Source organism: Macaca mulatta, chromosome 16 (assembly GCF_049350105.2).
Source record: "Macaca mulatta isolate MMU2019108-1 chromosome 16, T2T-MMU8v2.0, whole genome shotgun sequence".
In the NCBI taxonomy this organism is placed as follows: Eukaryota; Metazoa; Chordata; class Mammalia; order Primates; family Cercopithecidae; genus Macaca; species Macaca mulatta.
The window spans coordinates 38621160-38633393 of NC_133421.1; the positions used below are offsets into that span (position 1 = coordinate 38621160).

At 39.2% G+C, this 12234-nt stretch overlaps 1 protein-coding gene, 1 long non-coding RNA gene and 1 other non-coding gene across 11 annotated transcripts in view; 1 reads left to right on the forward strand and 2 right to left on the reverse strand.

The window, feature by feature from the left end:
• Nucleotides 1–12234, reverse strand: part of SSH2 (slingshot protein phosphatase 2) — a 306298-nt gene that overhangs the window by 253230 nt on the left and 40834 nt on the right. The gene's annotated exons all lie outside the window — the stretch shown is intronic.
• The window catches only part of LOC144335415 (uncharacterized), a 32368-nt gene that overhangs the window by 17835 nt on the left and 2299 nt on the right, over nucleotides 1–12234 (reverse strand). The window lies entirely within an intron of this gene.
• Nucleotides 8028–8130, forward strand: LOC114673326 (small nucleolar RNA U13). The gene has a single exon (XR_003724043.1). It is a non-coding gene; the product is annotated as a small nucleolar RNA U13 (small nucleolar RNA).

Here is a 12234-nt window from a genome sequence, read left to right on the forward strand (position 1 = left end):
ATATGCAAAATATATCTTAACTTTATATAACTCTTGTCATCTCCGAGTATCACCTGTTATCTGCAATTGCCTCCCTACTGGCCTCCTCCTTCTTTCACCCTTATCTCCTATAGTCTCTTCTCCACACAGCATCCAAAAATATCTTTTGAAAGCACAAACATGGTCACTCCCATGTTGAAAACCTTTCAGTTGTATTTCCATAGTTCTTGGGGAAAAAAAATCAAAACTTCTTATTATAGTCTGTAAAGCCTCGCATGATGTCATCCTTGCCTACTTCTCCATAGTTTCCTCATTCAGCCCCACTACATTATGATCCAGCCACATTGCCCTCCCTTCAACCTCCTCAAACATGCCAAACTCTCTCCCACCTTGGGGCTTTGAATATGCCTTTTGTTTAAACAGCTCTTTTCCTTTTACCCTATGGCTGGCTCCTACTTACTCTTCAAACTTCACTCGGTATAACTCCATCATGAAGGCCTTGCCTAACATCCAATCTATGTACTGCTCCCTAGTTATTTCAGTCATAGAATTATCATGATTTGTAATTACAAATTTGTACACACGCTTATAATGAAAACTATAAATCACTGATGAAAAAAATTGAAGAGGACACCAAAAAAAAAAAAAAAAAAAAAAAAGGAAAGATATTCCATGTTCATGGATTGGAGGAATCAATACTGTGAAAATGTTCATAGTACATACACAAAGCAATCTACAGATTCAATGCAATTTCTATCAAAATACCAATGATATTCACAGAAATAGGAAAAACAACCCTAAAATTTATATGGAACCATAAAGACCCAGAATAGCCAAAGCTAGCCTAAGAAAAAAAAAAAAAAAAAGGAGGAATCATATTACCTGACCTCAAATTATGCTACAAAGGAATAGTAACTGAAACAGCAGGCTACTGCCATGAAAACAGACACCTAGACCAATGGAACAGAATCCAGAATCCAGAAAGAAATCCACACATCTATAGTGAACTCATTTTTGGGAAAGGTGTCAAGGACAAAATTGGATTATTAGATGTTTTCTCCTATAGAGTTGTTTGGAGCTCCTTATGTGTTGTAGTTATTAATCCCTTGTCAGATGGGTAGTTTGCATATATTTTCTTCCATTTTGTGGGTTGTCTCTTCACTTTGTTGATTGTTTTCTTTGCTGTGCAAAAGCTTTTTACCTTGATGTGATCCCATTTGTCCATTTTTGCTTAGGTTGCCTGTGAGTTAAACCTCAAGAACATACATTGGGGAAAAGACAGTCTCTTCAAAAAGTGTGCTGAAAAACTGAATATCCATATGCAGAAGAATAAAACTAGACTTCTATCTCTCACCACATAAAAAAAAAATCAAACATAGTTGGATTAAAGAATTGAATCTAAGACCTCACACTATGAAACCACTACAAGAAAACATTGGAGGAACTCTCCAGGACATTGGACTGGGCAAAGATTTCTTGAGTAATACCCCACAAGTACAGGCAACCCAAGTAAAAATGGACAAATGGGATCACATCAAGGTAAAAAACTTCTGCACAGCAAAGAAAACAATCAACAAAGTGAAGAGACAAGCTACAAAATGGAAGAAAATACATGTAAACTACCCATCTGACGAGGGATTAATAACTAGAACACATAAGGAGCTCCAAACAACTCTACAGGAAAAAAAGTCTAATAATCCAATTAAAAAATGGGCAAAAGACTTGACAGACATTTCTCAAAAGAAGACATACAAATGGCAAACAGGCACGTGAAAAGGTACTCAACGTCACTGATCATCAGAGAAATGCAAATCAAAACTACAATGAGATATCATCTCAGCCCAGATAAAATGGCTTTTATCCAAAAGACAGACAATAATGCATGCTGGTGAGGATGTGGAAAAAAGGGAACCCTTGTAAACTGCTGATGGGAATGTAAATTAATACAACCACTATAGAGAATAGTTTGGAGGTTCCTTAAAAAACTAAAAATAGAGCTACCATATGATCCAGCAATCCCACTGCTCAGTAGATACCCAAAAGAAAAGAAATCAGTATATCAAAGAGGTATTTGTACTCCTATGTTTATTGCGGCACTATCTACAATAGCCAAGATCTGGAAGCAACCTAAGTGTCTATCAACAGATGAATGGATAAAGAAAATGTGGCCCTTATATACAATGGAGTACTATTCAGTCATTTAAAAAATGAGATTCTGTCATTTGCAACAACATGGATGAAACCGGAGGTCATTACTTTAAGCGAAATAAGCCAGGCACAGAAAGACAAACATCTTGTATTCTCATTTATTTATGGATCTAAAAATCAAAACAATTGAACTCATGGAGATAGAGAAGGATGGTTAACAGAGGCTGGGAAGAGTAGCAGAGCGGTGAAGGGGAGGTAGGGATGGTTAATGGGTACAAAAAAAAAAAAAAAAAAACCCAGAATGAATAAGACCTAGTATTTGGCTGAGCAGGGTGGTTCACACCTGTAATCCCAGCACTTTGGGAATTAGGCAGACTGCTTGAGTCCAGGAGTTTAAGACCAGCCTGGGCAACATATTGAGACCCTGTCTTTACAAAACATTAAAAAATTAGCCAGGCATGGTGGCTTATGCCTGTAGTCCCAGCTACTTGGGAGGCTGAGGTGGGAGGATTGCCTGAGTCCAGGAGGTCAAGGCTGCAGTGAGCCAAGATCACGCCACTGCACGCCAGCCTAGGTGACAGAGCAAGACTTTATCTGGAGGAGAGCAAAACAGGGTGACTACAGTCAGTAATAATTGTATATTTTAAAAGAACAAAGAGGCCGGGCACGGTGGCTCATGCCTGTAATTCCAGCACTTTGGGAGGCCAAGGAGGGTGGATCGCCTGAGTTCAGGAGTGCGAGACCAGCCTGACCAACATAGAGAAACCCCGTGTCTACTAAAAATACAAAATTATCTGCGTGTGGTGGCACATGCCTGTAATCCCAGCTACTCGGGAGGCTGAGGCAGGAGAATGGCTTGAACCCGGGAGGCAGAGGTTGCAGTGAACCGAAATCGCGCCATTGCACTCCAGCCTGGGTAATAAGAGCGAAACTCCATCTACTGCTACAGATAAAGCAAGCTTCATGAGGAAATTATGCCTGGTTTATTCATCAGTGCATACTTATTGCCTAGCACAGTGTGTGACATATAGTTGATGTTCAAAATATATGTTTAGAATAAATCAATCAATGGATGAAGATTTTAAAAAAACAATTGGAGAAATAGATGGAAGCAAAGATGAAATAAGTATAGACTACAAATCTCCCTTATTACCTTATTCAGCACTCATATTTCTTCTAGATTTCCACTATTGTAGATATTCCATATTAAATAATGAGTTACTAGTCATAGTATTACCATAAGGCATATGCAACAAAAAGAAAATCCAGCTGTGTCCTACTAAATATACTATGCTATGATTGTAATAAGCAAATTAATGGTATAATACGAAACTCAAGATCTCAATTGTTTAATTTTCTGAGCTATATAAAAAATGGATAGGCAGAGAAACAAGCTCAAAGCAGCAAGTGAATAACAGAAAAAGTCTGGTTCAAGATTCATTGATATTCTGAAGTCAATCACAGGAAAACTTAACAAATACAGCATTGTGTTATTTGTCACAATTATACAAACTGCACAAATTGGTGGCTAAATTATATGACTTCCCCCCACATCTCTTTTCTGTACATTTTATTTTTTAAAATGTGTCCAGAAGTATATGGTTTTAAAATTCCATGGTAAAAAGTCCAAGAGCTGAAATATCATGACCATATTTTCCAAACAAAAAATCAGAATGTTGACCTATTTTAAACTAAGAATACTGAAAATCCGTAATATAGTTTAAGTATTATCATTTCCATATTACAGATATACACGGACTCAGCCATGTTATCTATCCAAGATGAGTGATAAGTATAAGAGGCAGAATCAGTATTTAAACAGGTTTTTCTTATTCAGAGGCTCATGCTGTTTCCACTTCTCTACAGTGCTTTCTGTTGTTTTGTTTTTTTTTTTAAATAAACTTTATTTTTTAGAGAAGTTTTAGGTTCACAGCAAAATTGAACAGAAGGTGGACAGATTTCCTATACAGCCCCTGCCTCCACACATGCATATAGCCTCACCCATTATCAACATCTCCTATCAAAGTGGTACATTTGTTACAATTGATGTGCTGCTCATTTTCTCATTCATTCCAATATGAACTGAATGCCTACTAGGTGTTATTGTGAACAAATGGATATTAGAAAGAAAATACAACTCTTCCCTAAAGTTAATAAATACTCCCCAAATCAAACAAAACCTAACCTGAGAGAGAACAGACCACCTGAAACAAAGAAGATCAACTGTCTTTTTCTTTGCGAAGTCTGCTCTAACAGCATGTGACATCCATTTGAGGCTTCCAGTCGGTCAGAAAATCATCAAAACAAGATGCAATGTTTCCAAATCCCAGTCAAAGCTCATGAAAATTAAGCTGGGGAAAGCATTGCCACAAATTTAATGTTGGGCATGCTAAATTTTGACACCTAAAGATGTAAGAGACTAGAATGTTAAAAAGATAAAAGATGTTTTCAAAAATTTGTTATAAAATATTTTGCTTGGCCGGGCGTGGTGGCTCACGCCTGTAATCCCAGCACTTTGGGAGGCCGAGGTGGGCGGATCACAAGGTCAGGAGATCGAGACCATGGTGAAACCCCGTCTCTACTAAAAATAGAAAAAATTAGCCGGGCGCAGGGGCGGGCACCTGTAGTCCCAGCTACTCGGGAGGCTGAGGCAGGAGAATGGCATGAACCCGGGAGGCGGAGCTTGCAGTGAGCCGAGATTGCGCCACTGCACTCCAGCCTAGGCGACAGAGCTCATAAGACTCAAAAATAAGAGCAAACCAATTGCAAAGACAACTCCATATACTATATACACATGCTGCTAGGATGAAGAGCCTTCTAGTCATTCATTCGATTATCCATCCATCCATCCATCCATCCATCCATCTATCCATCCATTATCCATTTAGCTAGCTGGCCATCAAACATCATTGAGTGCCTACTACATGTTGGGTACTCTGCTGAACAGTATACAGGATAGAGTGCAGTGACACAATCACAGCTCACTGCAGGCTAGACCCTCCAGGCTCAAGTGATTCACCTCAGTCTGTCGTGTAGCTAGGGCTACAGGCACGCACCACCACGCCCAGCTAATTTTTCTACTTTTTGTAGAGATGAAATATGTTGCCGATGCTGGTCTCAAGCTATGTTGCCTAGGCTGGTCTCGAAATCCTGCACTCCAGCAACTCAACTGCCTCGGCCTGGGATTACAGGCATGAGCCAACACACCGGGCCCATTTCTTCTTTAAACCAGAGGTTGAAAACTGGAAGCTTACAGGAAGAATACTCCCTGTAGAACTGTTCTGTATAACTTTCATGGTATGTATTTTTAATTAATCTGATTTTTAGACAAGAGATATACAGAGACTCCAACAATTCCCTAAGTCTTATATAGGCCCAATTCATATATTCATGCTCCCCGCCTGGCTTTGGCAAGCAAATGAATTCTGACTCTTGCTTTACACTGTGCTGCCTTCTCCAATAGTACAGGCTGAATTAGTTAAGAAACTTACTTCCCTTCCATCCCAATTCTCAAAGGCAAAGGTTTTTTCTTCTCCCTAAGAACACTACCTCATATTTGAGTAATACTTTCATAAAAATAACATTTTTTGTGTAGGACATTTTATAAAGATACAAAGATAAATGAATTTGCTCATGGTTACAAAGCCAATTAGGGCTAGACCTAATTGGGGGATTCCTGGCTCAGTTCCGGGGTCTTTTTATTAATATTAAGCCTTGAGCCCAAAGGACCAAACAGTATATCCCATAACAATTCATTTATGGCTCCATTCTTTCTTTCCAGAAAAATATTTATATCAAACTAAAATGAACATATTGAATTCTGAATAACATCTTTCATAAGTATAAGGAAATCTAAAAGATACGGAGTAGTATCTATGTGCCCATTATATATTCTAAATTGTGATTAATGCCTTCAAATACAAACATGTTAACCAATTATCACAAATGAAATGTAAGAATAACAAAGTGACTAAAGACTTTTTAAAGAACTAAAGATTAGAAACTAGAATTTGATACACTGCCAGCATCTGTACATGTGACGTATTGAAGATTTCCCAAACTGAATAGTAGCTATAAAATAAGTTTGTGATCAGTTGGCCACCAAAGAATAGTAGGATAGTTTTTCAGTGAAAAGGAGAAATAAAAATCCTTATATTAAATGCAGTTAGGGAATTGTGAACAATCTGTAGTGCCTATTTTCCTTCCTTCCTTCCTTCCTTCCTTCCTTCCTTCCTTCCTTCCTTCCTTCTTTCCTTCCTCCCTCCCTCCCTCCCTCCCTCCCTTCCTTTTTCTTCCTCTTTCTTTTTCTTTCTCTCTCTCTTGCTTTTTCTTTTCTTTCTTTCTTTTTCTCTCTCTCTCTCTTTCTTTCTCTCTTTGTTTTTCCTAAGACAGAGTCTTGCTCTGTCACCCAGGCTGGAGTGCAGTGGCACAATCTTGGCTCACTGCAACCTCTGCCTCCCAGGTTCAAGCAATTCTCCTGCCTCAGCCTCTCGAGTAGCTAGGATTATAGGCGCCTGCCACCGCACCCACGTAATTTTTGTATTTTTAGTAGAGATGGGGGTTTCACCATGTTGGCCAGGCTGGTCTTGAACTCCTGACCTCGTGATCTGCCCGCCTTAGCCTCCCACAGTGCTGGGATTACAGGTGTGAGCCACTGCACCTGGCCCACCACCATACCTGGCCCTACTTTATTAATAAAATGAAATAATTATGAAAAGTACACTGGGGAGATGAAATCAGAACTTGAAAATTTCCCCAAAACTTTAAAATGAACTCAAACTTTACAGGCTTCAATGAGAAAAACAAACAAACAAACATCTCCAAACATTTCAATTGAGGAAAAAACTGCATTATTTGCTTCTTAAGATGTACAGGAAGTCATTTGGTTACAGAACTCAATGGCCGAAAGCTTCAGGGATATACAAAGGTTGATACATAGCTGTCCTATTATACAATGCCAGTCTTAACTTCTTCTAAAATGAGAATGTAATTTTTGATATTTGGAAAATGATGTCTGGAGCATACTCACTGCTATTACTGATGGAAGTGTAAACTAATACAACTTTTCTAGAAAGCAATTTGGCACACTTATCAAAAACCTTTCAAAAGTTCACAGCTTTTTCTCTAGTAAATCCCTTTTGATGTGCACATTTCTTTCTCCCACTATCATCACCATCAAAAGAATCCAACAAATTTGAAATCATCAAGGATTTATAACTGGCCTTAAGACAGTAGCCTGGACTTTTCCCTGCACCTCACTATATACTCAAGGTAGCATTCTATTCTCACATGGAGCTTCACAATACATGCTTTTAAATAAAGATGCTGGCCAGGCGCAGTGGCTCACTCCTGTAATCCCAGCACTTTGGGAGGCCGAGGCAGGTGGATCACAAGGTCAGGAGTTTGAGACCAGCCTGGTCAAAATGGTGAAACCTCGTCTCTACTAAAACTACAAAAATTAGCTGGGCACAGTGGCGGGCACCTCTAATCCCAGCTACTCAGGAGACTCAGGCAGGAGGATCACTTGAACCCGCGAGGTGGAGGTTGCAGTGAGCTGAGATCACACCACTGCACTCTAGCCTGGGCAACAGAGCAAAACTCCATCTCAAAAATAATAAATAAATAAATAAATAAATACAAATAAAATAAAATAAAATAAAATAAAATAAAGATGCTCCCAGCTGGAAGTCTACCAAGTTATCGTCAAAGACAATTTTTTTCCTTTCAAAAATTTTTTTGTAGACACAGGGTGTCACTATGTTACTCAGGCTGGTTTTGAACTCCTGAGCTCAAGTGATCCTCTCACCTCAGCCTCTCAAACTGCTGTTATTAAAGGCATGAGCCACCATGCCCAGTCCAATTTTTTTCTTAATGGCCAAACCATATTCTTATGCCTAGGAATCCTTTTGTGGTTCATAAGCATGATGACTGGGTTTTCATGCTTTGTGTGAGATGTGCCTCCTTTAAACCTTGTTTCAATATCAGCACATTAACTGTCTGATGTGAAAAGAAATAAAATAGAAAAGAAAAAAGAAAAAAACACTGTTATGCTTAGTGACAAGTTGAATTCTGGTATGGTAAAAGGCACCTATTAAAAACTGGTATTAATTTTTAGAGTTAATAAGTTCAAAGAATTTAAACTCTGAATGAGTACATTTTATATTTTGGGCTATATCTTTGTAATTCACACATCTTCCAAATCCTATGTTAGGTGTCATTTTATTGAGGGCCCACTATGTGCTTAACAGCTGTAAAAAGAAGAAAGAATTTTAAAAGACACAGAAGACACATTATCCTTTCTGAAGAAAGGTTTTTGCTAATCTCTATAGTAGTCAGGGCAACAGATTAGTCTTAACTAAATTACATGACATACTGTAATATCCAAATATAAGTTATACTGTATATAAATATAAATTTTTATCTATGCAAGACAAATTGATAAAACTGCACATTGGATACACTTTATAAGTTCTCCTGGAGTAAAGAATGGGAATGTCATCCTGTATAGTAAGGTTAAATTATAACAGGAAATAGATATTTAAGTCACAGAGGATGAGTTAATTCTCTTCCTGGCCAGCCTAACCAGCCTTTACCAGACTAACTCCTTATTTAGTGTTTTAGACCAGTCCCCTGAGACCTGTTCCTATCAATGATCTCCTGTCTCACTTTTATCTTCTATCTCTTTCCCACTGCCATTACTTTGGTTCATTTCCTTTAGCACAGAAACATTTTCAAGACTACTGCATACTTTAAAAACAAGAAAAATATTTGACCTTGCATTCCTCCATCTAGATATAATCCTTTTTCTCCTTCTACTCATGAGAACTCTTATGAAAATGAATACTCTATTGTCACTGTTTCTTTACATATATATGTGTGTGTATATATATATATGTGTGTGTGTGTGTGTATATATATATATACTTAGAGAGAGAGAGAGAGAGAGAGAGGTTCTTACTATGTTGCCCAGGCTGGTCTCGAACTCCTGGGCTCAAGCAATCCTCCCGCCTTGGTTTCCAAAAGTGCTGGGATTACAGGTGTGAGCCACTACACCTGGCTTATATTCACTATTTCTGTTTGATCAATTTTTCTTCAACCTACCTCAATCAGGCTTCTCTGTCCCACCTCTCCACTGAAACTACTCTAGCCAAAGTCACAGGTGGCTTCCACACTACCAACTCATAACACTTTTCTTTGTATTATCGAATTTCTCAGTTGCATTTGACAGAATTGGACCATTGATTTTTTCCTAAAACTTTTGGCACACTATTTTCTACTGGTCTTCCACAAATTGCTTTCTGATTGCTCCTTTCAGTCTGTCAAATTCTCCTTTTCTACTTTTACCCCTTACATATGGGGGCTTTCAGGGTTCTGTCCTTGGCATCTGTCTCCATGGGCATTCCTTCGGTGATGTCATCTCTCTCACAGCTTCAAGAGACTACAAACATTACTTTAGGATATTTTCATCACTGGTCTTCTTGGATATCTTACTGCCTAATTGGAACATGTTTGCTAACATATTCCACAGGATTACGTACCTCAGCTGGTCCACAACTGAACTCATCTTCCCACCAAAGCTTTACTTCTTGTATTTTTGTTAATATCATCTGCCATCTACTCAGCCCAACCAAGCTCAAAGTCTTCAAGAGTTAACCAGTCTTCTATCTTTATTTCACCTCATAATCCATCATCGGGCCTCTACCACTTTACTTTTTATATATTTCTCTAATCTATCTCATCCTGTCTATCCCAACCACAATTGCCTCAGTTTCAGCCTATGTTAGTTCTAGGACTTGGCAACTGAAACAATCCACTCTAAATTGTAACTCTAACCTTACATCTCTACATAAAACTTTTACGTTCCTCACTGCCAAAAGCAGTATTTCTTGTGTCAGGGTTACTTGTGGATGCTTCTAAACATGCATATTCCTGGGTCAATCTGCATTTTTACATATTTTTCAACTTATTCTGATGCAATGTAAAGCTTAAGTACAGGCTAACATTTAAATTTAAATTTCTTACCAAGGCATAAAAAGCCTCCAAGGTCTTGGCTCTTGCCTACCAAGTTTTCTAATCTAGCACCTCCCTTTTTCTCCCATCACATGCTTTATTATCTAGAGTACTGAATTCATCACGTGCTTTATTATCTAGAGTACTGAATTCATTTACACTTATCCAAGTGTCTTTGGCTTCCATGTTTTTGCTGTTCTTCCTCTTTCTTCTCACCAAGTCTTATGCAACCTATTGAGTATTATGCTTTTTTTCTATCAAGCAGATACTAACTTTTAACTCTTATTAACCAAAGAGTGGGATTTCTTGCTGTGGTATCATAAGAAAGGAAGGAAGGAAGGAAAGGAAGGAAAGGAAGGAGGGAAAGGAAGGAAAGGAAGGAAGGAAGGAAGGAAGGAAGGAAGGAAGGAAGGAAGGAAGGAAGGAAGGAAGGAAGGAAGGAAGGAAGGAAGGAAGGAAAGAAAGAAAGAAAGAAAGAAAGAAAGAAAGAAAGAAAGAAAGAAAGAAAGAAAGAAAGAAAGAAAAGAAAAGAAAGAAAGGAAAGAAAGAAAGAAAGAAAGAAAGAAAGAAGAAAAGAAAAGAAAGAAAGAAAGAAAGGAAGGAGGGAGGAAAGGAAAGGAAAGGAAAGGAAGGGAAAGGGGAAGGGGAAGGGGAAGGGGAAAGGAAAGGAAAGGAAAAAGAAAAGAAAAGAAAAGAAAAGAAAAGAAAGATCAGGTCTTTTCCCCCAGTTCCTGACACAGAGCTCCTAAAACCCTTGGAATCTCCTGAGTGATAAGAGTGATAGAAGCATCTTTTGTTCTAAGGAAGTGTCTCTTGGCTGGCCCCTAGATAGCTTTAGGGTGGGAGCTAGTCACCAGAAACACCAATCCTTGATTAGAAGGTTGGAATTTTCAGCTCCATCATGTAACCAGAGGAGTGGAGATTGAGTCAGTTACCAGTGACCAATTAATCAATCATGCTTACTGATATGGTTTGGCTGTGCACCCACCTAAATCTCATCTTGAATTGTAGCTCCCATAATTCCCACATGTCATGGGGGGAGCCAGTGGGAAGTAATTCAATCATGGAGGCAGGTTTTTCCTGTGCTGTTCCGGTGATAGCAAGTCTCACAAGATCTAATGGTTTTATAAAGGGAGTTCCCCTGCAAATGGTCTCTTGCCTGCCACCATGTAAGATGTCCTTTTGCTCTTCCTTATTCTTCCGCCATGATTGTGAGGCCTCCCCAGCCACGTGGAACTGTGAGTGCATTAAAACTCTTTCCTTTATAAATTACCCAGTCTCGGGTAATTTATGTCTTTATTAGCAGTGTGAGAACAGACTAATACAGTAAACTGGTACCAGGTAGTGGGGCACTGCTGTAAAGATACCTGAAAATGTGGAAGCAACTTTGGAACTGATAACAGGCAGAGGTTGGAACAGTTTCAAGGACCCGGAAGAAGACAGGAAAATGTGGGGAAGTTTGGAAGGGCTCAGAAGACAGGAAGATATGGAAAAGTTTGTAACTTCCTAGAGACTTGTTGAATGGCTTTGACCAAAATGCTGATAGCGATATGGACAATAAGGTCCAGGCTGAGGTGGTCTCAGATGGAGATGAGGAACTTGGGAACTGGAGCAAAGGTGCTCTTGCTATGTTTTAGCAAAGAGACTGGTGGCATTTTGCCCCTGCCACAGAGTTCTGTGGAACTTTGAGCTTGAGAGAGATGATTTAGGTATCTGGTGGAAGAAATTTCTAAGTGGCAAAGTGTTCAAGAAGAAGCAGAGCATAAAAGTTTGGAAAACGGCCGGGTGCCGTGGCTCACGCCTGTAATCCCAGCACTTTGGGAGGCTGAGGTGGGTGGACCACCTGAGGTCAGGAGTCTGGGACCAGCTTGACTAATATGGTGAAACCCCCTCCCTACTAAAAACACAAAAATTAGCCAGGCATGGTGGCGTGCACCTGTAGTCCCAGCTACTTGGGAGGCTGAGACAGGAGAATTGCTTGAACCCAGGTGGCAGAGGTTGCAGTGAGCCAAGATCATGCCACTGCACTCCAGCCTGGGCGACAGAGCAAGACTCCGTTTCAAAAAACAAAACAAAAAAAAGCTTGAAAAATTTGCA